This window comes from Lissotriton vulgaris, chromosome 4_1 (genome assembly GCF_964263255.1).
Source record: "Lissotriton vulgaris chromosome 4_1, aLisVul1.2, whole genome shotgun sequence".
Lineage (NCBI taxonomy): Eukaryota > Metazoa > Chordata > Amphibia > Caudata > Salamandridae > Lissotriton > Lissotriton vulgaris.
Genome location: NC_141691.1, coordinates 55,021,307 through 55,048,568, shown reverse-complemented (window position 1 = coordinate 55,048,568; position 27,262 = coordinate 55,021,307).

The following is a 27,262-nucleotide window of genomic DNA, read 5'->3' as shown; positions in this document are numbered from 1 at the left end:
TCCTGTAACATGCCCTCTACACCAGCTGTTACCAAAACACCTCCAATGACAAATCGATTTACACCCTTCAATTGCCAGTTCCACTTAAACAATTTATCAACAGTTTATTGAAGCAGCCAACTCACCTGATGGGCTTCTCGATGGTACTCTCTGCCTTTAATACACTGCCTCAGCTTTCTAACATCTGATGCACGCGCACCACTAACCCTCTGTGCTGTCTCCACGCGTGTCCTTAGATCCAGATGACGCGCCCTGTAGTGTGTGGTGGGACGGACCTCTCTCTCTCTCTCTCTCCCCCTGCGACCTTTTCTCCAGTCTCTTCCCCTATGCGGCTCCTGTCCACGGCTCTCAGATGTCCTTGTCTCAGTATCCCCTCAGTGTGGGCAGCGAGGTTGGTGGAGATGTTATGACACCTGCCACAGGCGCGGCTTTCTCAGAACAAGGGTTTTCTTTGGTGTCTCCGTGGACACTGGGTGGAGCATGAAGACAACAAGGATGTCAAGTCACGTGTTCCATGAGCTCTGAATAATTGTATGGCAGTGTTTCTGCTTTAAAGGCAGTGCATCTGTGGGACTATCAGTTTTTTCTAGGATGTTTACACAACCTTCAATGCCATCCCGAATGGAATTTCTTTGGAAATAAAGGCTTATTTGCTGTGTTTTCAATACCTTGCACGATGGCACAGTGTGTCCCCTTGATCTGCAGGACAGTTAGCTCCGCGGCAGTACCGCATAGGAGGCAAGCATGTGCATGGAATTGCTCGTGCAAGGGTCCTCTGGCAGATATAAAGAGCAATAGTTAGACTAGAAGTGACTCATCTTACAAGCTCTAATGTTTTCTGTTATCGCTTTAATAGCTTGCATTTCAAAACTAGTAAATCTCTTTTAAAGGGAAATATGTTAATACTAAATAGTTATTTCTGTTTGGTTGAGGGGTGTCAGAGATTTGACGAATTAATCCAAGAGCACAGTGTGTCAGTGAAGAGCTGGGACTTTACGCTCTTTATTTGAAACCAATGGTACAAAGCACCATAACAATCCTTCGGCATTTAAAACAAAACAATGCTCATAGCCTATTTTGGTGTCCCTTTTGGAGATTTCCGGCTCACGCCCACGACCGTTTCACTCTTAATTGCACGTGAGCCAAGTGTCCTCCAGGGCTGAAACTTGATAGGCTGAAAAAATGGACTGCCTACACTGAATTGCCAAACGCGACCGCGTTTCGGTTGTTTACAATTCCACGAAGAAAGGCAAGTTCTCGGCAGAAGCCCTTTATGGAGAACGAGAGCAGGTGTTTAAATAAAGCGGCAAAACAACCAATTAATCTTGATTTATTTTGTCTCTTATTTTTGATAATTTTGCCGTAGAAACTCGCCGGTGAGACATCCACTGGCTCCAAGCGATGGACAGCAGGGACACACAAGCCACCTTCTGCTGATACTCTGGCGGGCGCCGCTCAGCTCCCGGACTCTTAAAGGCGCAGCACCCTGCCAAAGAGAAGGGGCGGAGCGAGTTAGTAAAGACAGCACAGCGCTTCATGCACAGCATGGGCGCAGTAGAGAAATGAGACCCATGAACACGCATTTCACAAAAAGATTATATCTACTCTACCATCGCACCCCTTGAAACTGCAGCTCATTGAGATTTAATCGTGGACGGGCGTATTTTCAAATACTGGGTGAAATAAATACACAATTCTTTTCATACGCTTAATGTGTTCACAAATAGACGTCACAGAGTCATCTGAATGTATAATTACCTTGAATATTCAGTACAATAATTAAGGTACCATTAAATAATTCATGGAGAAGCCACGCAATAATTCCCCTACAATTTCAACAAAACACGGACAGCGGGCGGGAAACGACAGCGGCCGGGACACGGACAGCGGCTGGGAGGAAGCAAAGCCTGCCTGTTTATCGGCGCCGCATCACGGAGTCTGCAGCCAGCCTGTTTATCAGAGCTGCGCGCCCCTCTGCAGACTCCCCCCTGCATTCCAGAGAGGCGCACGACGCGATCCGGTCTGGCATGCAATTCTGTGGAGACAAGACCTGGCGGCGCGCACAACGTTATCCTATGGGGAAACGCTGCGCGCGGCCAGGTCTTGTCTCACTTCGGCGGTCGAAGACTGCTGAGACGCCGACTATAGTTCTCTGGCGAGAACGCGCTTTCAGCGCGTTACTAGCCGAGACCTAAAAATGAAACTAAAACGTTTCATTTTTTTTTATTCATCACATTTTCCTTTAAGGAAAACGGTCTGCATTTTAAAAAAAACTGCTTTATTTAAAAGCAGACCCAGACATGGAGGTCTGCTGACCCCAGTAGGCCACCATCCCTGGGAGTGCCTGCCATTCCCAATGGGGTTGCAAATTGTGACAGCCTCACGAATATGCATGAGGCATGCAATTTACGACCCTATTTGGAATCGCAAACAGTGTCTCAGACACTTTTGTACATAGGAAATTGCAGCTCGGAATTTGCGAGTCGCAATATCCTATGGGCGTACATCTGGCCCTTTACGATGAAAGAAAACAAGAGGGAACTTTGGCAGTCTCAGCAGAACAGCAAGGGCGTAGCTTAGTCAATATTATATGGGTGGGGGGATGAAGTCTGAGAATTCCCAGCAAACAACAAGATGCACCCAACCAAAAAAGGATCGGGCGGTCTGGGACCTCTGGGTGATGCGAGTAGACAGGGACAGGGCATTATGTTCCGAGTAAAAGTAAGGCCAGCCAGCGAAAGGCCTCAGTGAGACGCCTGGACTATGTTGTCCACTCCTGTCCAGCCCCTCCTAGCAGCAGTGGCCGGAGAGGCCCAGGAGAGCCCGCTAGCATAAGCCCATATCATCAGCAGACCAGGCGCAGGTTGGAAGCGAGAGCGGGACTTTTAGTAGCCCAGAAGTAGCAGCAGACCACGCTGGGAAGATGGGAACAATCATAGAGAGCTGGCGTGTCGAAAGATGCAAAACACTTGCAGAAAATGCTGCAGATTCCTGAGCAGGGTGTAGTAAGAGAAAGGCACTGTGGTGTCGGGCCTTAGGCCCACATGACGATAATGACTGACCCAGACACCAGGTGGTATAGTGCTGTATCTGGCTCGAGCACGTCACCCGGGCCCATTTATTGGCAGCGTCATGTCTCTCGTGACACCTGTGATGGATGGTTAGGGGTGCAAGTGTGTCCCGCCCTCAAGGGAGTGGCTGGGATTACAAGTGTTTGCTAAAACACTAGAACGTGTCCTGCAGTATGCTACCTCCCAAACTTTATTGAAGAACAAAACAAATCTGTCCTAACTCTGGAGACAATGAACAGTCAACTAAACACCATGAGGTCCATCCGCTTCTCGTGTCAGGCAGCAGGAAAACACCGGGCGGGGCTGGTAACTCTGACTGCAGCAGGATGATCTCGGCGGGCACTCATAGTTTAATCTGAGTGGTTCAGGACACGACCGCTGGCCTGGAGACATCAGACGCATACCCTCAGCACACTGGTGAGAACATGTCTTAAGGTCCTGTGTTGCTCCATTCTGCTGACGTCGAAGACGGTTTGTGGTGGGTTCTAACACTTCATAAAATGGGATGCCTCATGAGCATGGATGGAGTCCATGGTGAGAGTTCAGGGAGGTGTTGCCTTATCGACTGTCTCTGTTAAACTTCTTGGCTGTCACCTGTAACCCATCGGTGGGGCAATATCAAATCCAACTCTCACACCTGGTGAAAGCCGTTGTTGGGGTTGCTACGGGACTGCTGGAGGGGTGCGTTGGGGCTGCTTGTGTGCCGACTGGGCGCAGGTGCAAGACCACAGAGGAGCCAGCACCTAGTCGCTCGCACAGCCCTCAGGGGTGGATGAGTCTTGGTCATGACTTGCTCTCGCTGCCACTGTTCAGGTGTAGGCCAGGTTTGGAGGTAGCCTCAGGTTCTTCTTGTCGGCTGGTGTGGCAATGGTGTTGGACTCCAGTCCATCGGTACTCTGGAGATGGCAGTGTTTGACGCATGTGACGAGGGCTGGCGTGATGGCGGTTGGCAGCCATATGGTGAGTTGGGATAACAGGTGATGGTCACTTGCTGGGAGAGTTGGATGTCTGGAGGGACTTAGCAGCCATGTGTCTCCGCCTTGCTGAGGTTGATCTTCGGTTGCGGCTTGCCATGTGGAGTGTGCAACTCTCCTCTTGCCTGTCTTGGGGCCACTGGCGACTCCATCTTGAGGGAGTGTGAGGAAGGAAACTCGGTGCTGATCTTCACACGTGGCATCTGCGGTCAGGAGCAGGAATGCCGTTTGACTTAGACTGCAGAAAGTCAGGGGTGGACGGTCGCACTGGGAAGCATTGGGGAGAGACGTGGTTTGCGCTTGCTGTGGCTTATGTTTGGTTCTCCCGTGGGGCTGTGTCCAGGGACGTCAATCCGCCTTGGTGGCTGTCCTGTGTGTCTGGGTGCGCTCTTGGCTTGTGGTGCGAGTCCTCATTCTTCTCCTCTTGTTAGTCTTTTCAGCGCACCTGTGTTCATCCAGTTCTTCGGGGTGACAGGACTGTCACTCTTCTTCACCGAGGGCATTGCACTTGGACCTCGAGGCTGCGCCATCGTGGCGCCTGCTTCTGCCTTCGTTCCGGCATTCTTGGCAGGATTGGTTACTTCGTGTGACATGCACCTTGCTTGCTGTGCGATGTGACGTCCGTCCACGTGTCGCCTGTTGTCGGAGCACATGTTGCTGTGGCGGCCTGCCACGTGGAATATGCGACTCCTCTCTTGCCTGCCTTGGGTCCCCGACGACTCCGTCATGAGGCAGCGCGAGGGAGGACACTCTGTGTTGTCTTCAGCCCACTGCGGGGCTTCGCTCATGCAGTAGAGATGTAGTTGCTCTCTGTGCTGCGTTCAGCAGTGCTTCTCTGTGGAGATGTCTATCTCACGGGTGCATGCCCATGCTGTCAGGTTCTCTGGCGCGGCCTTCTGCGCACCTCTGACCTAGTGTGCCCCGTCTTCTTCTTCGGCGCTCTCTTCTGGCACTTGGTGTGCCGCTGTTGTAGCTTGCGGTTGTGTCTGTACACCAGTAGGAGTGAGTAATGCGATCTCCTCTCTGGCGGTGGCATTGGGCAGCCACTTGTGGTACGTACTCTGCACCAGTCTTTCTTGTGCTTTTGGTGGGGATAGATACCTTGAGATGTTGCTGTCTGGCTGGTCTTCCACCCTTGCTGGTGGTGGCTGTTTTTGGTGTTGCTGCTTGTGTTTGTTCGGCACTTGTCTGGGTTGGAGAAGCTTCGGGCTTCTTAGGGCCCTTGGTGACTTGCAACAGTCTTTCTCCTTTGAAAGTCTAGGCAGCCCATTGGGGTAGCGCGCAATGCACCCTGTCTTCTTGTGCTTTCTGTGGGGCTTGCTGCCTTCCTGGGCTTTGCTGTTCTAGGCTTCTTTATGCTTTCCTCTGCTGGGGCAGCTCTGGGCACCTGGTAGCTCTTTGCTCTGTGTGGGTTTGGAGTTTCTCCCCTTCAAACAGTTGGCAGCGCCCTCGGCTGTTCTCTGCAGTTGCGCTGGGAACAGTGCTCAGTCTCTTTAGCTTGTCTTGCCTGGGAATGGAGGTTGTGGTCTTCTCTCCTGGACGCGGGTACAATCTCAGTGTGTGTGTCCCCTCTCCGCTATGCATTGGGGCTGTAGGCACCGGTGGTGACCATGGTTTCACTCCTATTCCGCTTGCGATTTGATGAGGGCAGTTGCAGCAGGCAGCAACCTCTCTTTCAGCTGGGGCAGCAGGTGGCTACCAGAGGGTGCACTATGCACTTGCCAGGGGCGTAGCTAGAGCTTGTGGCGCCCGGGGCTATCCCTCAGAATGCCGCCCCTGGAAGGGGGGGGGGGGTACTTGGGAAGAAAACCGACGAGCACTTGAAAGCGGTCCGAGAGACATGTAGTATCGCCGCTAATAGTTACCTCGATCATGCAAGTTAAATGCACATACATGACACGGTCCAAGGGTTCACAGTTGAATACACCGGTGACAGGCAGTACAAAAGAGAACACACAGACTGCATGATCTATCTGGCGACTCAGAAAAACCGCATGTGACATCCATCAGAGAGCTGCATGAACAATTAATTGCTGAGAGGAACTGGCAGCTGGCTGGGAAACTCAGGACTTCGTTTTCGAAGAGTAGCGGGCTACTCTGCAATATCATGACCTGATTGATCACCATTAAGGCCCCCAGGTAACTGTTCGGTCTCGTGCTCCTTAAAACCACTAGAATAGAGTCAGCTGCCTGGCAAGTGGTTTGGAATGTGCCTGCTGATGAGCATTCTGAAAATTAAAAGCATTTTTGTTTTCACTGGCACATTAAAGCATTGTGTCAGCTGAATTTATAATTCTGCTATATAAGTTGCAGAGAGATGGAGGAAGGGAGACACTGGCATAGTAAAGAGTGGGCAGAAATAAAGGTTTGGAAAGAGGAGAGAAAGGCAAGAGGAAGGAGGGGGAATAGAAGAGGGAGGAAGGAAAGAGACGTAAGTGGTGAAAGGAAACAGACTGAGGCAAGAAAAAGAAAGTAGAGAGAAAGAGGATGTGTGCCCCTAAAAAGACCAGATGTAAAAATTATTAGGGACAAGAGGGGAAGAGGACGAAAAAGATGAGAGAGAGAGAGAGAGAGAATGGAGAGGCTTGATGAAAACCAGTGTTTCATTCAAGTTTTCAACCTATGATGCCAGCTCTGTCCCAACTACCAGTGATAAATGAGCTGAGGATGGAACCGCCTTCCCCCCCACAGTGAAATTATCTTTTAATCATTTTATCATATCATAAATCGCCTTCTCCGAGCTGCTGCCTCTCTCTTAAAGGGGCATCATCTGAAGAAAAAGCAACAGGCCTCTCCTGCACCACTAAAGGGCACCACCAGTAAGCATTCCAGAATGCTGTTTATTAGATGACTGCGACGTCTGCTTGGATATTGATACCTATTGTGACTTCATTCACTAGATGGCCCTTTAATGAACGGTATTGGGTAGCATACACAGTATGATTCAGACAGTCTTGTTGCACAAATGGGTGCAATGTCTGATATTTATATGTTTCCCTCAGCTTCGTTCCTTGATTTTGCTCGCCAGAAGGAGTGCAGAAAGCATTGGACAAGTTTGGGGAGGGGGTGATGGGATGGAGCAACAAGGAGTTAGTGTGAATGAAGCAGTGTTTAGGAGGGAAGCAGCATACATGGGAGTGAGCTAAAAAATGTGCATTCTAATGGAGTCCTGAAAGGAAAAGTTTAAAAGTTCCCTGAATGGGAACATTGGAAGGATACGAGTGAGCCAATCAAAATGATGATAAAGACATATGCCCCCTGGGAGGGCCAAACACAAGAAGAAGAAGAAGAAAAGCCATAGAGTAAGAAGCAAGCGACCGTGAGTGGTCATGTGGCTCAGTGGACTAATGCACCCACTGCTGGGGCCTGTGTTCGACCTCATGGTCACAGGTTCAAATCCCAGCAGGTCCACTAAACCTTTCATCCATCTGAGGTCGATAAAATGAGTGCCATTGAGTTGGGTAACAATAAACATCTGATATTCAGCGCCAAGATGCCTAATGTCTGTGTGCTTATCCCGTGTTCTTTTTTTGCCTTAGAGCTTCTCCCCCACCCCCAAGTTGTGCCCTCTTTTGTTGGTTTCTTCTCCCATCGTTATTTTCTCTCTCCGGTAGGCCTCCTTTTTTCCGTACCCACTCATCCCGTTACTTCCTCCTCTCGGTGTTGCCCCCTGATCCTTGCTTCTTCTTCCCCCTGTATTGCTTCACCTAACAGCACTACTGGTTACTTACCCCTCCCCCTCACAGTGTTTCTTCACCCAACCAGCTTATCCCATAAGGTAGCTGCCAAATATCAGTCAGTCAGTCAGTTACATAATAGGGTCAGGTCTTAATAGGGAAGCACAGTTTTCTCTCACACTCCCTCTGCCACCAGATACTAACTGCTAAACAGTGTTTAATTAAGATGCAAAAAGCATATTTGCAAATATATTGCCACTCAATCAGTGAAATAAATAAAATATACATGTTGACACAGAAGCAGCCAAGGAGTTCACTACGCGTGCCTTCAAAATCTGTTCCACCAGCAGGCAACTGGTTTGAATCCTGAGGGGGCCGCCCAGTTCATCATGCTTGTGATGTCAATAAATTTGTACATTTGAGTGGGGGGTGTTCTTTTTATAGTAGTCTGCATCTGTTGCAGTCTGTTAATATTGATAAATATATGTATGTATAATAAAACGGGCAATGTCTGATATTTATAAGTTTCCCTCAGCTTCGTTCATTGATTTTGCTCGCCAGAAAGTGTCACTCATTGCAATAGAAATGTCACTCATAATTACACTGAAAAAAATTATTAAAATGTCATTCATTAGAATCTGAAACCTTGGCAGTTATGCATGATGAGCCACTCAGCCGCCCACCCCTCTGAAAACGCTTAGGTAGCTGAGCTACTGTTGCTCCCCTCTTACCTCACTCGCTCCAGGGTCTCTACTCTATGGCAGGCAGGGGTGGTTGGTTCGAACTTTAAGTTCGAACTTCATTCACCTAGTCACTTCAAGTTCTGCTGCTCTCTGACTGCAGCAGCCAAACTCCAGAGCCAATAAATCGTCCAGCCACTAATCACCCAGCCACTTACTGCATAGCTGCCAAGGTTTCAGATTGCTATGTGTGACATTTTCATACTTCCTGTGTAATTGTGAGTGACATTTCAACGATTATGAGTGACACTTTCTCAAGAGCAAAATCACGGAAAGAAGACGAGGTAAACATTTAAATATCAGAAATTACACCCATTTGAGCAACAAGAAACTGAGAAGATCTGAAAACTGCTGCAAAGCACCAGAAATGAAAGGGTGACTGCAGTTCTCCGTAACAGAGGGCATAAACTGCAGCTGCTCAGAAGATATTATTAATCTGATCATTCATGACCACACAGTATCCTATGACCACACAGTATCCGAAAAAGCACATTTTATAGCATAGCAAGTGCAGCTAAGCGATTATACTGTCTCTCAGTCTCAAGCACGTAAACTGGCAGGTTTTCTGACTTCTTATGTGTCACATTTTCATGATTTCATTGTACATATGAGTGACATTCAATGGCAACATAACACAACATGTGTAACACATACAGTGACACTTCCACAAGTCAAATCAAGCAATGAAGTGCATTAAAATAGAGATCCGAAATTACACACTTTCAAGTAATGAGAAGTTTCAAAAAGACGAAACGACTATAAAATACCTGAAAAGGAAGTTCACTCACCTACTGCCCCTTTCTAAGATGATCGTACTGTCATCTGTCAGGGGTTCAGTGCTGCGGAGAGAGTGTGGCCTCTAAATGCGGCCTCAATAGGTACTCACTTAGGATTGCCAGTTTTTGCAGAAAAAATACAAGCCACCATTCCTTTAACAGTTTGCTTAGGTCTTGACTTAATTTTTAAGGGAACTTTATATGAAATTGTCCGTATTCATTTTTGAAATACACTTTCTGTCTTTGTTTAAATTATCAGTCAGGTGTTCTTAGGGCAGCTTGGGAACACAATAATGTTTTTATATCATATGCACGGTTTAAAGTATGTACAAATATGGGTAAAATACCTTTTGTATTTGTCAAGATATTAAAACGCTTACTGTACTGGTGTCGGTTTTCTAATGCAGTTTTCTCTGATAATTTAGCTGAATGTTGTTGGTCCTGGCATGATAGTAGACAGGCTGAAGCAGTGGTTATCCTTAGTGGGGCTCAGTACTGCAGCGTGTTCTGGCATTCATTACACTGGACTGCTTTCGTCTTAGGCATCGTGCAGGTGCACACTACACCAGACGCTGAGGCAGGAAATTGACAATCAGACACATGCACTAGTTGGGCATATGTCTTGCTGGGCCGGCGGACCAATAATTATATCATGATGCCATGTTTGTAGCCAGCGTATGTCGACAGGGCCCCTTGGCTCCTACCCTGGCATTTGCATTCCGGGGTGACGGTGACTCCACAGCGGCCGAGGCCACTCAGGCGTCATGCTGATGAGTGATGCTTCCCGCGTCCAACACGACACCAGTAAATGTGCCCAGCACAGTCCACACACACTGAGTGAGTTCATGCGCCGGGACGAGGACAGGACAGTTACTCGGTCTGCCCCCGGCGCGCGGCAATCCATCTCCGGTCGAGTTCCCGCTTAAGTTCCTACCAATCCCAACCTCACTTCCTACATCCAGGATGTGAGGTCACATCCCTCCCCCTCCCCGGTGGCACCTGTAGGCAACCACTGCTGAGGGCAGGCCCCGCCCGCCGCGACTTACAGTGTCGGAATAAGCAAAGAGGCCTGCACTGTACATAACTGGGCCGCGCGCGCAAATAAATTATAAATGCGGCCGCAACGGGCCACCAGTGCCACCCCCAAAACAGTGCCGCCTGGGGCGGACCGCCCCCCCCCCCACCCCCCCCCCCTAGCTACGCGGCTGGCACTTGCATCTGTCTCTATCTTTCCTTTCTCTTGCGGATGACTGCAGTGCTGTATGGTTGCCCCGGTAGACAACAGCCGCTGTCATGGACTCTGAGTGGATGGGTGCAGTGACGGGAAGCAGGACTCAACCCAACTGAAGTCCTGCTGGAAGCACACTTTTATGGAGTGGGTGACGGGCACAGGTCCAGTTAGATCCATGTCCTATGCCATTCCTCACCAACACATCTTCGCAGGCCTATGGTCCATCCCCGAGCCAGACTTAGAGGTGGGTGAGCCACTGACGACTCAAGTTCATGAGGAGCTGAAATATCACGTGGGTTCTGCCTGCCACCCACGTTCTAAGCTCATGTGCCAGGAATTAATGACAAAGCAGTGACCTTTGATGTAAAGCAGGTGAGAGAAAGAGATACCCATCTAGTAGATGAATTGCACAAAATGAAACAAGGAAATCTTGAAGAAACTGTGTGATCCTCGGCAAATGCTTTATTTCACTGAGTATCCCTTTTCTTCTTTGTCACATATGAGATTACCTTTGAGTGCATGAGGTCAGGATGTGCGCTGTATAAAACCTTTTTTGTTTGATTTGTATTGACTATCATGTTGCTCCATCTATTATAAGAATCTAGGCCACATGTGGGATGGACGTCAAGTGATCCGCCTCTTAGTGTTGGTATTATTGTAGGAGGGAGAGGGCAGACATGTTTCTAAGTTAATCTTTAAAAACTATGGGGCATATTACCAAGGGTGGCGATAGGCAATTATCGCTGCTTTAGCAGCGTTTTCAGCCGCTAAGTGGCGATAATTCTATCGCTCTATTAGCAAGCTGTCGCTAACAGCAGTTAGCAACAGCTTGTAGGCGATAGCGAGCGGTTTGGGGCCCGCTTTGCATGTCAGCGATATTTATCGCTAATGACATGCAAAGTGGGCGTACCTAACCTGTTGGCGACTGAAAGCAGTCGCTAACGTCGCTCTCGCCTATTAGCAAGGCAGGCGTAGCGATGCAAATATACGCGCTAAGCGCAAATATCTCCATAAACTAACACCTGCCCAGACCAGTTCTTAGCCATGTTATCCAATGGGAGGTGGATAACATGGCTAAGAGCATTTCGTCGCTAATGCGTGAATATCGCTGTATTCTCAGCGATATTCACGTTATCTCCGGAAAAATTATCACTTTGGAGATAAACGTTGCTATTAACACGTTATCTCAGCGATAATTTCCGGCGATGCTTAGCGATAAAAAAATCGTCGCAAAGCCTATTTACCGATAAATATCGCTACTTGTTGGTAATATGCCCCTATAACTTTTAATAAGTACCTCTTAATTCAGTGAAATAATCTGATGCACTAAGGTGAAACGCTTCCACATGTTTGCATTTTGAAGAGATTTTGTTGTTTTTTTACACTGTTTGTTGCATGATTTATCTTGGCTCAGCATGAGCTCTGCCATTAATATATTGTCTCACTCTGCCAACCTGCTGCAGCAGTGACGTTAGGTCACTGTTGTTGCAGATGGCTGCAGATGGCTGACCCGACTGTGACTGCCCGTCCAAGACCGACTAAGAAATTATTAAGCGGGTGTCCCAATAGATAGATCCCTGCAGAACAGTCCCTAAATATGAATCTCATATTATGTGCTGTGGGAACCGGGGTAGGGGAGCAGGTGTCCAGGGCCCCACTCTCTCTTCAGTTAATGAAGGGGCCCCTCAGCTCTTCTGGGAGCTGTGAGAGAGGCTTGAGCTGAAGCAAGCCTCTCTCCCTCTGAAGCAGGCGCTGTCTGCAGCCTGCTCTGAGCCCCTCCCTGACTGAAGAGAAACAAAGTATCAACATTGTTTCTCTTCAGTCAGAGGTGCCAGGCCAAAGAGGATGGGGGTGGGGGCCCCAGAGAGAGCAGTCTCCTCTGCTCCTCTGAGGCAGCACAGAGCCAGGTGTTCTGAAAATCATTGTATCCCCGTGAGTGGCTGCACCCCTACGTCACGGGGTGCAGCGATTCTCAGCACCAAGCTATTCGGCGTCGCTCCCCCATGGCGCTTTGTACCCCCTACGTCACGGGGAGGAGCTGTTCAGTTGTTTTAGTGTACTAGAGGAATTGCCGTCATTTCTTGAGACAGCGCTCGTGGGCGCTATTGGGTTTTATGGTTATTTAGGGCGGACCGCCCCCCCCCCCCCCCCCCCCCCCGAGTGCGGTGTACTCCGCGGAGCTTTGCCTACCTTAACAGTGCGGCCCCTTCGACCAGGTTTAACTCCCCCCATGGCCTGCGGGCATGGTAGTTTTTTCCGGACCCGCTGCGAGCGGTGTACTCCGCAGAAGCTTCGATTAATTATCAGTGCGGCCCCTCCGGCCAGGTTTGCTTTCCCCCGATGGCCTGCTTGCATGGTGGAGTGCTCCATGGAAGCGGCTACTGGTGGTGCGCCTTCTCCCGCTGCAGAGTCTGTGGATGGCTCGGTGCACGAGGCTTCATGGCGGAGCCAGACAAAAGGGCAGGCGCGCGTTGCATTCAGTCAAGCAAGATTCAATAGCTCAGTTGGGAGAGTGTTCGTCTGCAGAGCTGGAGGATCCGGGTTCAATCCCGTGTTTGGGCATAGTTGCAATTTCGGCTTTTATTTTTATTTTATTTATGTATTTATTTATTTATTCGATTTTATATAGCGCGGACTTTACCCGAAGGTGTCAGAGCGCTTCACTTTAGGACCAGTAATGATACAAGAGGAAATAATTGCAAATTAACAAATTACAAAAGCAAACGTTAAGTTACATGATCAAAAGTGACAATAGTGAGCAACCAAAATACATGAGGTAGCAATCGGTACATTACAGGAGAAAAAAGTGATATGTGTGCAGGTTACAAAAGCATACAAAGTACAAGTCGAGGTATAATACTGCAATAAATGCCAGACACTCCAGCACAAGAACAAACGTTACGTAGGCAATGGTGGCACTTGTGCAAGTTTCTAAAGCAAACAAAATGTGAGAGGTAGCAAACAGTGTGTTACAAGAGAAAAGTGACATGTGCAAGTTACAAAAGGGTACCATACACCGGTACAAGGATAATACTGGAAAAAATGGTGAACATTCAAACTACCAGAACACACTCGGAAGGAACTTCCATAGTCCAGGACAATAGACTTTTCGATAATGGGAGGTCTTCCTTCAGAAGATAGCGAGGGTGTGAATTAGATTTGGAGGTGTCTTTGGAGGAGGAGTCAGTCTTAAGTCAAAATCAAAATCAAATTAAGATCAAAATACGGCGGTCTATCCTCAACGCGGGTGGCCTTATTAGACTTAGTTTTTATACCCGTTTTACACCCCTTTTACAATAAAGGCCTCATGGATCTCTGTTATATGTGTTCATATGTATTTCCACCTGTTATAGAAGGGACCTTGCAGCTTTTCTTTGTTATTTACTGTCCCTTGGTTTCTCACGCTTACTAAGTGTTCCCGACAGGAATTGTTTTCGCCCACGGGCTGGATACTTGAAATGTTCCTTGACTGGTGGGGTTTTACCAATGTGCGTTTCTAGTAGCAATGCCTGTGCAATTTGCATTATAAGCTTCATGCCTCAACTGCCTAGACGATGTCTTTGTGTCATAACACGAAATGGTTAACACTTCCGGTCACGCAGCCTTAAGACGCTCACGTTGGTGTGGATTTGGCGTGCTCTCATTTTATAGATTGACTCTACATACGTTGGCCCAACTGGACGCTAAATCCAGACGGGGCTGGGAGAGCTTGGCCCCGCTCTGGGGTTCCAGCGTTACTACTACACCACTGTCGGGTGATGGTAAGGTATCTTACTAATGCCAAGGGTTACGTATTCAGTGCAGGTAGGTACTATATATTGTCCCAAACTAGTACCTTCACAATGTACTTCCATGGGTACATCGGGGACTACTTCCTATCATGGCGCAGTTTCTCGCTTATCCGCGACAGGCCTTCCCAAGTGGCTGAGTGCGGATTTGAGACGATTACGATCTGGGGGGCGTAACCCAATCAGGTTCCACTTATACCAGTTTGGATTACGCCCTTCGCTCGTGTTCCCAAATTGCTCCTAGGCTCCTAATGCTTCAAGTTCCGACGGAGCAATTTTTTGACTTACGCCTTACCGGCTGTAACAACAGGAGGGCCCTCGGAGTGCGCACACGCTCCTTATAACTAGACATGGCTCTTACGCCCTTGTGGGCTGCAATGATTTGGACTACAGCTCTGCTGAGGAGCCGGTTATATTATTAATTTCACTTCTGGTGTGCAAAGGGTTGGCTCCCCTTCTTACTCCTCCGTGATTGGTGCCTTGCACTACAATATTACATTCTGACACCCTTACACGGGCGTGATTGGTGCTTGGCACTACAATATTACATTCGGACACCCTTACAAGGCTGGGTGAGTTACAAGGAGGATGAAACGTACATTAAAGGAGCATTCGCCCCAGAATGCCCTCGGTGCCAATCGGGATTTTTCCATCCCAGTGTCGGTCACCAGGGCCCCAGGTATACAGTCCTCAACACGGTGTGGTAAGCCCTATGACCGCCCATCATTATTATTTACGCATATCCTTTGGGCGTTGTTGTTTTGTCTTGTTTCTTATTCTTTTTCTTTTTTCCTATTTCATTTCTCCTACCGCCAAGGTCGGTCTTCTTCCTACCATTGACATCCACTCCCGCCTGATTCTAGATCTGAAATACGATGGATTTATCCAGCACTGTCGTACTAGATAGTTCAGTCTCTCTGTGGAGTCCGCGGGTTGCAGGGTCCACGATACAGTTTTGGGTACGTCTTTCACCCCTTCTCCTCCAAGAGATGTAAATCCCTTTTCTGGGAAATGGATGATTTATCCATGCCACATGAGGGGTCGTTCACCATTAACTTTGTGGCAAGGTATCTGGAGTTTTTGGGGCAAGTTTAGCCTTCCCCTAGACCCCCGGGGATACGTCATAATAACGGTCCTTTACGTTTGCACCTTCTTATCGCCATTTTTGCCTATAACCCCTCATGTTTCAGGGTTTCTGCTTCCGGTCCCTTTTCGGGAATACACAATATCAGGGCCGGTTCCAGCTGCATTTCCGTTCCCCTATGCCTCAGGGGGTTCATCCAGTATCTCGTTCTCTGGCATTGTCTGAGGGTGCAATCCTTCACATACTTCCCCTTGAAGCTCACTCTGGAGCTCTCCGTGCAAGGGTTCCTTCAGGCGCATTGGTGTGCTGGTATTATTACCTTCGTTCCCATTAGCCTCTTTGGCTCTTTCCAATATATTGTAAATGGAGCTACCGCCAACTTAGGAGGTTCCTGTTCCTCCTACTAAAGGAGGGGTTGACTCCTTTTCCCTTAGACACCCTTCTAAGGCCTTATATTGGAAAGTGGTGTGGCGTTAAGGCGACTGACGCTGGAATCTGGGGATCACGGTTCGATCCTCGGCGCCAGATTAGCCTGGCACCATGTGACTCTGGCAATAGCTTGCTTAATCTTCTTGACGACCCCTACAGCTCGAGACCCTTACGGGTGATCGTTTGCGCTTTGCCAATGTGAATTATTATTACACCTTCACTGTCAGCAGAAACAGATCCTAGCATTTCTGATGTATGAAGACCTCCAATGCCGACTTCAACACCCATGGCCAAGGGTTGTGTCCTGATTACCAAGGTTTCTGGCATGTCCGCCGTCAAGTAAGCAATCACCTTTTTTTGGGTTCAGGGTTTCCGATAACAACGGAAAATTGTCAGGCGCTTAACTGCGTTGCTGGCGCTCCCCTATAACTCCAGGTTCTTCAGTCCCTTGCGATTCATTCAACGTGGGAGGGCCAGGTTAGCTGGTGGATATATGACACGGGACTCTGCTGTGGGGTTAATTTTCCCCACATGGTGGGCGCTCTTATACCAAATGTGTGCATATTGATTTTTCGCTCCGTTTTTCCAATGGACCGGGTTTTAGACTATTATTTTCCAACAGAGGGTGAATGGATAGGCTTGAGCGAATATTTCTCGTTAGGTATTCCGTTCACTCCCTCCCAAATCAGAATATTCCTCAGGGGAAGGGTTTTCCTCTACTTTCCCTTATTGATAATGGCCTTTTCATACATACTATCCAGTGATGATAGGCCTAATCTACTTTGCCAGTGTGCGTTGTGTACGGTTTGGCTGGCGTGGATGGGGAGCAGGTAGTATTTATGCTCCCCGTGGTTTTCTGTACCTCCTAAGTCAAAAGGGAGTTTATACATGCCTGTTTAAGTTGTTTGTTGTGCGTTGGCTAGGGTTCGGCTGGCGTTGATGGGGAGCAGGTAGTATTTCTGCTCCCCGTGCTTTTGTGTACCCCCTAACTCAAAAGGGAGCTTATACAGGCCTAATCTACTTTGCCAGTGTGTGTTGTCTAGGGTTTGGCTGGCGTAGTATTTCTGCTCACTGTTGTTTCCTGTACCCCCTAACTCAAAAGGGAGCTTATACAGGCCTGTTCTAGTTTGCCAGTGTGCGTTGACTAGGGTTTTGCTGGCGCTGATGGGTAGCAGGTAGAATTTCTGCTCCCCGTTGTTTTGTGTACTCCCTAAGTCAAAAGGGAACTTATACAGGCCTAATCTTGGTTGACAGTGTGTGTTGACTAGGGTGATGGTGTTTGTATACCCCCTTTGCAGCTCCTTAATCATTCTAACATATAATTTCTGCACTATCTTTTCAGTTTTGGACAAAAGAGTGTTACCCCAGTGTCTTCTCATCAGGTACGATATTTTTTCCACCTTTTTAGGGCTTGCAAGCGAAGCGAGCGAAAAGCACTTTTACTAGGGTTTCAAAAATGGACCTTGAAATTCCACATAGGTTGTGCATGTGCATTTCAAGGTCCATTGTGATTGGGCTTTGCATGCGTGCTGTTATATAACAAAACACGCAATAGGCCATAGGCGGTCCCTTAACTCCGCCTATGGCCTATTGGTGTTTGTTATGCGCACCAAAGCCCATGTGTCTTCAATTATGTCAGCCAGACACAGCCGCCCTAATTGAAGACATATGCTCGCAGTGGCGCGTGCGGCGCCACTCAGGAGCTTATTTTTTTTGTTTGGGATCCATTTCACTGTCGAAGCAACTAAACGCTGGATGGTGCCTGGTTGCCCAGGGTGGTCACTCCTTGGCCACAAGGGAGATTCTTCAGTCTTCAGCTCAGGTGAATGTCGAAGGGCAAGGGACTGAAAGGCAAGGGACTGTGGGAAGTAGTGCTGTCAGAACCATTCGGGAACATGAAATGCCCCGTGTAGATAATCCAACCCTCTACAGTGCGTGGGCACAAGATAACATTTTACCTGGTAGTACTCATGCCCACGCTCTGATACCCACAGATCAGCCTGATCCGATTTCAACATCTTCTGCCTCACATAATTAGGAACTAACACAATCACAAGGCTCCTCTGTTGCGCAAGTGGTCACTCATCACGCTAAAATTAGGTCATTGGCCTCCAAATCTAAAACTCTACCCGTAATTTTGAAGGTTCTGTCCTGGAACGTTGCGGGCATTGCCAACAAAATACATACTGATGACTGGGATGTCCTAGTAGCTAATAGTGATGTTTGTCTCTTTCAAGAGACTTGGGCTAGGGAACCCCTGTACAGAATGGGATATGCTACCTTTGAAATCAAGGCCAGTTGGTGTGGCAAGGGGAGACCCTCGGGTGGCTTGGCGGTGTGGGTAGCCAGCCACATTGGATGCACTGTGGAGAATGTAGTTACGTCCTCCCAGGACATACAGTGTGTCTTGCTCGAATGGCCCAATGCCCCTAAGTTAGCAATCATAAATGTGTACTTTCGTCCAGTTGGTCCCACCATGGAGTCACCTACACTTGATGATCTCTCTTCCTTTCTGGGCCAACTTCCCAAAGACTGTAAGATACTGATGGGTGGAGACTTCAATAGTCACTTCGAACCACTGGAAGGGTTGATGGAAGGCGCACTCACAGCAGAAGATGACTTTTGGGGTCAATCTCCACATCCCAAATCTTGGTCTCCTCTTGCAGTGCAAATTATGTCTTTGACACTTAATTTTGCTCTAAGGGCTTGCAATGGGCGAACAATCTCAGACACCCCTTCAATATGTACTTTTAACAGGAAGGATCAGGAATCGCGGCTGGACTACATTTTCGTAGATATTAGCCTGTGGTCCAAGGTTAAAGATTTTAAAGTAGTTGCACGAACGGACAGTGACCACAATTCACTTTTATTAGACATGGTGTATCCTGTAGCTGCAGTTGGACCGCAGCCCGCTGAGACCAGGGAGGACCTAAGTAACCTGGTTCTCACCTCCAACAGGCGTAGGGAAAAATGGGAGAAACTGTTAAATTTGCAAGAAAGCATTATGAAATTGTATGAGCTAGCACTCCCCAAGTTAGAGGACTTGGATAATTTAATTAACCAACCCAGACTTCAAAACTTTAATAATAAATTAGCTTTAATCCACGAAGAGTTAGTGGGCGACTGGAAACACGCCGAGGTCAACCCCCTCCTAAAGAAACCCTCAGCGGACCCCACCGACCTCAAAAACTACAGACCAATCTCCCTGCTCCCGTTCCCAGCAAAAGTCATTGAGAAAGCCATCAACAGCCAACTCGCCACATTCATTGAAGAACACAACATCCTCGACTCCTCCCAATCCGGCTTCAGAAAAAACCACAGTACGGAAACCGCCCTCTTCGCCGCAACAGACGACATCCGCACCTTACTGGACAAAGGAGAAACAGTAGCCCTCATCCTCCTCGACCTATCAGCGGCGTTCGACACAGTCTCCCACCGCACCCTAATACTCGTTCCAGTGGATGTATTTTGTTGTTTTCGGGTGGCATTGTTGTTAATCCCTGGAACTAGTGTCTAGACAAGTTTGAAGAGTATCAGTTCATTGGAAGTGTTGCAAATAGCAATGTGTGTGCAGAGCTGTGATTTCAATGGTTTCCAGTGGGCGTTTTGGCGCACATGGACAAATTGTATTTGTGGTTTTCCAGTTGCGCTAGGTGGATGGGGCTTGGGTGGGATGTAGGTAGTGTGGATTGTCTAGCGTTTCAGGTCTGGGTATTTCTTTTGATTTTTGTGTTGAACTGAAGGGTGTTTTTAGCCAATGTAGAGTTTGCGATAATGGTGTGTTTTCTATTTTGCATTGCTTTATGCCTTGATTTGAGGGTGCTTCAGGTAGTTCTTAGGTAAGTCAAGTTTGTCGTTTGCTCTGAGTTTTGCATAGGAGTACCCTTAAGCCATAACATAGTACTAAATGTGGTTGAGGTGTGTGAGATTGAGCTAGCCGTTTAGACTACTCGGCAACTTTCATACTTGTCTACCTGATGTTGTTTCGCATTAATCATGGGACCGCGTGTACTAACCCTGCATTGGAAATTAGGTGGTTTTCGAATATTTCCCAAAAGTGTTAAATCTGTTATTGTTGTTTCCCTTCCTTTCTAGTTTGTTAATCTTTAAGACTGACTTCATCCAGTCTCTATGTGTTGTTGGGGAGGGCCCAACCTAATTTATGCAAAACTCCCTCCTTACAAGACCAATTAGTACAAAAAGTAGATTTTCCTGAGATTTAGTTAAACCTCCTCTTTCTATTGTGTCTAGAATCCCAAAAAGAGTAAGGGTTGTACTTACAGTTATTTGTTTATGCATGATCATGCTCATGGTCTTACCCACATCTTCCCAGTATTTTTCCAACCTTGATTTTTCTTCTCCACATTTGTGGCACTTTGTTACGCCTGCATGTTTACATTTGGACAACTTTCTTGGTGTCTAGTATGCGCGATGAATAGTATATCGATGGTTTCTTTTCAAGGCTGCAGACTTTATTGTTGTCCAACATTTTTCCACCGATTTATCTTTGATTCTTTTTAGATCAGCTGAATTTATATGTCTCCCCCTGATTAGGTATTCCATCCTCAAGTCTCCTTCCCCTTCAGCTATAAAAGCCCAGTACCACTTTGCCACTTGTTTAATTTATGGTTAGGTTTTTTACCATTTCCTTTTCCACTTTTAAGTTCTCTTGATTGTTTATAAGGATGGATTTCGCCCAGCTTGACATTTGATAAGATTTAAATTATGGTGACTAATCCATTGGTGATTGTTTGGAGTATTAGCCATGTAATCAATGTATAACTTTATAATATTTGACTCTTGTACTTAATATTACTTTGTTTCAAAGGGGTTGCCATTAAGTCCTTTATGCAATCAGGAGTTCCTGGCGAGTCCCATATTGGGTCCATTGCGCTATAGTATTGAATATTTAAACTTGCTCGGATTTGTACCCATAACTTTTCCGCCTCTCTTAAAGTCTTCAGTTTGACTGTTTTTTAAAGTAATTTCGATGGTCAAATTAAATTAAAAAAAATTATCTTCTGTTTCTGTCATCGCTTGTTAAAATATTAGGCTTATATTGGTTGCTTATTAGCAGTGTCCGTATGTTTTAGAACTGAAACGCTTTGCAGTATTCCATCAGTTCTGAGCTTGATAATTCTTAATCTTGTTTTCTCCTCCTAATTTTTTTCCATGACGTCCTAATTGCCTTCCAAGCCCATATAAAACTGCTACTATCCCCCTGTGTTTTTTTCAAAATGGACTTTCCAAATTCGAGACCAATGGGATTAAAGTGGAATGTATGTTTATGAAGATGTGACATTTTAGTGATGTTCGATCCTCCCATAAGACTCAATGGTAGACTGGATCATACTTTGAGTAACTTTCTCACCTCACCTTATTTACATTACGTTGTGGAATCTTCTCTAGTTAATGGTTCACCAGGATCCCTAAATATTTCATTTCCTTCCTGATGTTTGTACTATTTAACTGACTGTTCCAGGTCATAATTTCTGTTTTTTGATGATTTACCAAATAACCTGAGACTTTCCCAAACTCGCTTAAGCTTTCTTATATGAATGACTTCGAGTTGATATAGTTTTGCGTAAACATCAGCAGGTCGTCTGTATATAGTGCTATCTTTTTTTTCCCACATCTGATGTCTGAAGGGTGTAATGTCTTTAGTATTTCTTAATTTGTTCGCCAACGTCTCAATATATAAGTTGAATAGCAGGTGCGAGAGAGGGCATCCCTCCCTTGTTCCTCTTCCTCTATTCACGTCCTCTGTAAGACTTTTATTGACTAGAATTTTAGATCTTGGTGTCTTATAGATTTCTTTTACAACGTGCATGAATGGTTCACCTATGTTGTTTTGTAATCATTATTCTTTCTATTATGGACCAAAGGACCAATTCTTGTGTCCCTACTAATACAAAAGGGTGCTTTTACATGCCTGCCCATAGTTTTGACTGGGTTCATTATGTTTTGGCTTGTGCTCCTTGTGAGCCGCTACTATTTCTCCTCAGTCTGGTTCTTTGCGGAGCTTATACAGGCCTTTTTTTTTGTTTTCTTTGTACTTTGGCTAGGGTTCGTGTGGCGCGACTGGTGACCAGATAGTACTTGTGCTCACCGTGGTTATTGTGCCCCTGATAAATCCAAACTGAGTGTTTGTTCCTGTATTTTACTGTTCGTTCAGTACGTTTCGGCTGTTGTTTATTGTGAGCAGGTAGTATTCATGCTCACCGTGTTTTTCTTAACCCCCTTCAGTTGCAAATGCAGATTATACATGCCTGTTGTAGGTTTACTAATGTTGGACTAGCGTTACTGGTGAGCAGGTAAAACTTTTGCTCACCGCAGTTATTGGCTCCTTCCTAAGTCTAAAGGGTGCTTATACAGGTCTGTTCTTTGATTTTACTGTGCGTTCGCTAGTGTTCGAGTGGCATTCATTGTGTTCAGCTGGTATTTCTACTCAGTTCTTTTTTGTACCCCCTAAGTCAAAAACGGAGCTTGTACAGGCCGTTACTAGAGAGCAGGTAGTATTTATGTTCACTGTGGTTAGTTTGTCCCTCCTACATTAAAAGCTAGGTTTTACCGGTCTGTTCCTGGGTTGCTTTTCTGCACACCCTAAGTCAAAAAGGGAGCTTATAAATGTTCGTTCTACCTTTATGGTGTGTGTGTGTACAAGACTTTTGCTCGTGTTGATTGGGAACCAGGTAATCTTTCAGCTCACCGAGTTTTTGTGTACACCCCAAGTCAAAATGGAGCTTATACAGGTTTGTTCTAGCTTTTTAGTGAGCGTGGACCTGTGTTTGGATTTGGGAGCAGTTACTATGTCTGCTCACATTTCTGATCCATTGTTGTTTATGGTGAACAGATAGTGTTTTTTCTCCCTGTTGTTGTCTGTACCCCTTAAACTCAAATTTGAGCTTATACAGGCCTTATTTCATTTTGGGAGTGTGCGTTGATACTGGTTCTGCACCTCCTTTCCTGCGCCTGAGAAAACGTGACATATACCTTTTTGCACTTATATTCAGGATATTCCACCTTACCTTTTGGGGGCAGGGGGGGGAACACCTGTCATTGCAAACTGTTCCCAATTGTGTGTGTTTTACTTTTGTACACTTCTGTAGCAGATTTTTCCCTTTCTGTAGAAGATCTTCTTACCTTTTCATGCAGTTTTTCTTCGTTTTATTTAAAATGTATGACACTGGCTCTTCCAAGCGCTATCCAGAGTTTAGACCACACCAGTACATTTGTGCACATGTTCTTTACCCATTTATATTTTCTTCATACAGCCTAATTTACGAAATGTTCGTGTTACAAAAAGTAACAGTCTTTGCTTGCTACTGTGCGTGACATTTTCCACATAGTACGTACGACACAGATTAATAGGCTGAGCCTACACCACCCACGGACCTTCAATCTTTTTTTTTTCATCTTTTTTTGTTTAAAGCCTTTTGTAGTACTTTGTTATCTGTAATGACAGTTCTGTTGTAGGTTTATCTCTGTTATACTTGTAATCTTCATTGCAGTTCTTTTTCAACCTGGTGGGTGGAGGGTTTGTGCATGAGTATAACCGAGATACCCCTAGTAACAGAGATACCATTAGTACAGAACTTTATTGACTGCTAAGAAACTACTCCATCGAATCTGCTGACTTAAACTGTTACTCGTAGTGTTTTCTCCTCACAGTGGAAACCTGTATAATTCTTCTGTCGTTGCTCTCTCAGTGCATGTTGGATCCACCACTTCATATTCATCATTAGACACCACCTTGTGCAGCAAAAATTGCCTTGATAGGAGCAAAAATTAGAGCAATAGTGCAATACAGTACATATTATTGGAGACTCAAGGGCCTGGCGGATTTCATCCGCCAGGCCCAACCCAGAAATTTCACCAAACAACACGTAAACAGGGGGCGGGCATCAGATCTTAGTATGCGTAACGCTTCCAAGTGAGATCTGGTGCCAAGGTTCCTACATAATGGTTTTAGCCACACGCAGCGTGGGGCTGCATAGGCTGGGCATTCGAACATTAGGTGGGGAACTGTTTCTTGTCTATTATCACAAAAGGGGCAATATGGACAATATTGTAACGAATTCCAAGTTGATGTTAACTGTCCTAGTGGCGAGACACCCACCCTAAATTTAAAGTATAATGCCCTGTCCCAAGATTTGTGGATCATATCTAGATAGGGTTCTCTAAGTGGGAGCTCCTTAACCATCAAAAATTCTGCAGTAGATCTAAATAGTTTGGAGTTAATGTTTCGCTCATTTGCCACCCAGGACCAGTATAGCTTCTTAAGTATCTCTTTTGGAGGGGCTGATCTATTAGCCCAGGCATCTTCAAGCCATAGGTCATAGAGAAGCCGCTTAACTTCTCTAAGCCAGCAGACCTTGGGCCAGCCAGATGTAATGAGGAGTTCCCTTAAGCCTTCAGCATAACTGGATAATTGTGGTACCTTCCATATTCGTGCCCACAATAGAAGGGGACGTAGCCTCGCCTGATCTTTTATTGGGCGGGTGCCTGCATCTAATAAGAGTGGAAGGGAAGGGGTGCTATGCAGTAGCCTCATGAGGTCTTTGGGAAATTTGTTTTCAATGGTCCCCAAGAAGTCTGCGTTCTGCACGCCCCACAATTCAGACCCATACAGAGCTGCGCTCACCACCTTTGACCTATAGATGTCAAGAACAGCATCAATTGGTTTGAGGGACGAAGCACGTTGTTCCTTCAATAGGGCTCCTGTTAACCTCTTATGTGACAGGGAAATCTTTTCAAGGTGGGACTTCTAATTCATAGAATCGGAGAGGCGGATACCCAAATAATCGAACTCTTTTACCCTTTCGAGAGGTGCTGAGTCCAAGGTGGGTGGAGTCACAGTTTTCCTTGGGGGGTTTCAATCAATCAATCAGTGACACTTATAAAGCGCGCTACATACCCGTAGGGTCTCAAGGCGCTGGGGGGCGGGGGGGGGGTAGGGGGTGCCGCTACTGCTCGAATAGCCAGGTCTTCAGCTTCTTCCTGAAGGAGAGGTGGTCTTGGGTTTAAACCAGAACTTAGTTTTGCCTACATTAATGGCAAGACCCCTCAGATCACAGAATAGTTTAAAGCTGGATAGTAAGGATTGGAGGCCTGTTGGAGTCTTAGAGATCAGGAGGGTGTCATCTGCAAATAGGAGAGTAGGGATTTTTCTGCCAGCCAGGGAAGGTGGATCCGCTGGATGTTTAAGTTGATGCTCCACCACCCCATTAATATAGAGAGAAAACAGCGTGGGGGCTAGCACACAACCCCATGAGGATTCCCCTATTTACATGAATACTTGCTGTTTTTGGGCCCTGATCTCCCCACCTGATCTGTGCAAAGTTACTCTCATGGAACTTGGTAAGCATGCAAAGAAGGTAGGAGGGAATACCCAAACCCTCTAAGACACTCCACCGTTGAGTGCGTGGGACCAGGTCAAAGGCAGTTTGTAGGTCTATAAATGCGAGATACAGACTGCCCTTGCCCAATACGACCACTTTCCAGTATAACATCAGTAAGTGGAATGTCTGTTCGATGGTCCCCGTTCCGGATCTAAAACCAGCCTGGAAGTCTGACAGTACTTGATTGTCATCTACCCACTGAAGTATCCTGCCTAAAACTACCTTGCTGGCTATCTTCTGGGTGGAGTCTCGTAGTGTTTTCTCCTCACAGTGCAAACCTGTATAATTCTTCTGTCGTTGCCCTCTCAGTGCATGTTGGATCCACCACTCCATATTCATCATTAGACACCACCTTGTGCGTACCCACCCTGATAATGGCTCCAATTGGCATTGTTAATGCACATTTTTTCCTGGCTTCTCTTTCTTCATGCAAATTGTTTTTCAGAGACCTCAACAACCCTTCTTAGTAAAAACAATGAAGGGTGTGAATCAATTTTATATGCTAGCTCTGCATGCCATATTAATCCCAAATCAATTAAGTTGTTTCTTTTCTCCTGTAGGCAATATTCTTTATTAGCATTCTACTCTTGTGATTTTTACGTTTCACAACAATTGAATTCACCATCACCATGCATATTGTGCAGGAAAGGACTTGACAATGGATTCACATTATTTATTTGTTATTATTCTTTATTTCATTTATTTAAATAAAAATTCCACATCTACCAATTACATTCATTTATTAGCACAATAAATATTAAATACATTTTACATCATACATCACAAATACAAACATTACAGGAACGGGGTGTTGAGAATGAATCGAAATGCACAATGGTTTAAAATTTAACAATCCCAACAGTAACATTTAAAAATACAAATTCTGTACTTCACACTAAAATTTGTGGGCCCACAAATACTAATTACTATATTTGGAAATTCTGTACTCTTCCAGTTTAGGTCAAATTTGTAAACCTGGTGTCCACAAACACTGAAAGAACAGTACAGAACAGGACAAAATACTTTCAATGTTTCAGAACGGTCATTTACATTTTCAGACATCTTTATTTACAACTGATATATGTCACAAATCTGAAAACTCACTTACACAGTAAGTATTTGTTTTGCATGTTCGGCTGTACATTAACATGGTCGCTGTCTCCTTATATTTTTTCAAGGGACTACATTCTTTTGTTAACATTAATTGTATTGGGAAGGTGACAATTTAAAGTTGAACACTTTAATATTTTCCCAGGTATATGTTAGTAAATGAAACATGGAAATTTGGTAACTATAATAATAATAATTCACATTTGTAAAGCGCAAATTTACACGGAAGGGGCGCCTGGGGCCATCTGTAACATAAAGCAAGCTTTTGCCCACAGTCACATGGTGCTGGCCTAATCTCCTGCGGCTGATCGATCTGTGATCCCCAGAATCCGTAGTCAGTCACCCTACGTGGTGGCACATCTCTTCCCTAACTGGACAGCGCAGCCCTGACCTCCTACTGACTGATGACATTATATACTACACTGCGAAATCACAAAGACATTGAAGTGTACTTTACAAAATAATGTATGTGCACACTCAAGGTACGTATAATTTCCTCTGTAGACATAATTAATCATTAAGGCTTGCTAATAAATCCTTCAACTTTAATGTAAAGCAATGTATGGTAATGTTTTCCTCTATATTGCCGGTCAAATATTGTTACTCTGCTTATTGAGTAACTATTCAGATGTCGTATTCAGATTCAGTTGAGTTTCATCGATAATTTCACTACTTTTAAAAACCGGACAACCTTTTTAACCAGATAGATTTAAATATGATAAATTTGTCCTGTATGTCAATTGTTCTCTGTAAGTACCTATGGAGCCCTAAAAGACTTACCGAAAGTGGAAGAAGAGCCATGCTGAAAATGCATCGGATACTACTGCGAATAAGCATGGCTTCATAGGAAAATCAAGTGCACCTTTATTTCCAAATGGCGTCTACAGAGGTACTCACATTCCAAATGGAGCCTACAGAGGTAGCCATGGCCGTTTCAAATGTTTATGTCGGTTCATACAACATGTTACCTATCTCTCATTT